Raw genomic sequence first — 2421 nt, forward strand, 5'->3', positions numbered from 1 at the left:
CTTCTGTAAGGGGATGTCCAGTTACCTACAGATGGGTCTTGGGTCGCCAATCTGTACTCCCCTCATTCACAATGACTTGATTTTTTGTTCTTTGAATACTGATACTTGATCCCTTTGACACCTCATGATCACACAGGCTGGTGTGCGGCTTCCATGGGGGCTTTGTGGCTTCTCAGCTAGATGGCTGCTTGTTTACCTTCAAGTCTTTAAGATCCCAGATGCTATATCTTTTGATAGCCTTTCCTGTTCTTTTAAATGACATTTTTGCTTTCTTCATGTACGAATGGTGGTGTTCATGCCATCAGTCAGTGGTGTTCAGTGCATCAGATCCATTCTTGAGAAGGTCTCTAAATTCAGATGGGCCATTCTCAGGCTGAAGGAGCCCTGGTGGTGTAGTGGTTACAGATTGAGCTGTTGTCAGCAGTTTGAAACCACAAGCCAGCTCCGAGGGACAAAGATGTGCATTTCTACAGGCAGGTTTACCCTGTCTTAAATGGTTGCTTTGAGTTAGGATGGACTCCATGGCAGTGCGTTCAACATTTTTTTATACTCAGGTTGTCCTATGGCTGTTACTTGTTTGTTTTCACTCCTTCAGCTTCAACTTGAGTTGGCATACAAGCAATTGATATGTAGTCAGCTTCTGGCCTTATTCCAGTGATGAACTCCCCTCTCATCTCTTTCCATCGATGTGGTGGTTTTATTCCTGTGTATTACATCTAGTGAGGTCCACATGTGGACCCAGTGCCAGAGCCCACTTTAATTCACAGCAACCCTAAATACAGAGTCTCCAAGGCTGGCACTTTCACGGGAGTGAGAGCCCCTTCTTGAGGATTGGCTGGTGGGTTTGAACCTCCGAGGTTGCTTTAACAGCACAGTGCACCTGTCACAGGGCACCACATAATCCGCCCTGTCATCATAATCTGCTGGGTCACCAGGGTGCCTTTCCACAGGTCTAGTTTATTGTTGACACGGTGTCTGCAATTAATAAGTCATTAGTCTTGCACAGTATATTTTTACTTGTGTTCAATTGACTATGGAAAGGCATTTGACTGTGTGGATCATAAATTATGGAAAAGAATACAAAGAATGGGAATTCCAAAACACTTAATTGTGCTTGTGTGGAACCTGTACTTAAAAAAAAAAAGAGGCAGTTGTTGCAACAGAGCAGGGAGAAAGCATGGTTTGAAATCGGGAGAGGTTGCATCGGGTTGTCTCTGTTCACTTTATAAGCCAAGCAAACACGAAGAAGGACGTGGCATCAGGACTGAAGAAGGCTCGTTAACAACCTGCAACGTGCAGATGGCACACCCTTCCCTGCTGAAAGCAGGGCTTGAAGCACTTAGGGACTAAGGTCAAAGACTACAGCCATCCTTCAGTATGGATTACAGTGTCAACCACACCCACATCTTCACAACAAGAAGCCACAGCGGGATAGGCAGAGAAAGACTGAGGGATTTCATTTTACTCAGATCCACCATCGATGTCCACAGAAGCAGCAGTAAAGAATTCAAATGACAGGATACACTGGGCAAGCCTGTTGGCAGAGACCTCTGAAGTCTTTGAGGACGAAAGTGTGACTCAGCCACGCCGTGGTGTCTTCAGTCACCTCATAGATAAACGTGAAGTGAATAAACTCGACAAAGGGACGCATTGGGATTACAATGCTGGTGAAGAATATCCAGTATACCATGGACTTTCAGGGTAAATTTATCTTGGAAGAAGTACAGCCAGAATCCTCTGTGGAAGTGAAGACAGCCTTCATCTTCCATACTTTCTCTTTTCTTTTTATATACTTTTATTGGGGACGCTCACATCTCATCACAATCCATACATTCCTCCGATGTGTCAAGCACATTTGCACATATGCCACCATCATTTTCAAAGCACTCTTCCCACTTGAGCCCGATATCAGCTCATTTCTTTCCCCTCCCTCACCTGCCGTCTCTCACAAACCCTTAATGTTATGGATTTTTTCCATATCTTGCATTGTCTTCCATTACCCCTCACCCACTTTCCCATCATTTGTGCCCCTTGGGAGGGGGTTCTAGTTGATCCTTGTGATTGATTTCCCCTTTCTCCACCCACCCTCCTCTATTCCTCCTGGTATCTCTATTCTCCTTGTTGGCCTGAGGGGTTTATCTATCCTGGATTCCCCCTGTTGGCAGCTCTCATCTGTAGCAGTGTGCATGTTCTCGTCTAATCGTATTTGTAAGGTAGAATTGAGGTTATAATAGTTGGATGAAGGAAACACCAGAGTTAGAGGAAAGTTGTGTTTCATCGGTGTTATACTGCACCCTGACTGACTCATCTCTTCCCTGTGACCCCTCTGTGAGGGGATGTCCAATTGTCTACAGATGGGCATTGGGTCTCCACTCCAGGCCCCATGCCCACTGCAATTCACCTTGGGTATGGTTTTATTCT

Source organism: Echinops telfairi, unplaced genomic scaffold (assembly GCF_000313985.2).
Source record: "Echinops telfairi isolate 266 unplaced genomic scaffold, ASM31398v2 ScPeMD7_7475;HRSCAF=8513, whole genome shotgun sequence".
In the NCBI taxonomy this organism is placed as follows: Eukaryota; Metazoa; Chordata; class Mammalia; order Afrosoricida; family Tenrecidae; genus Echinops; species Echinops telfairi.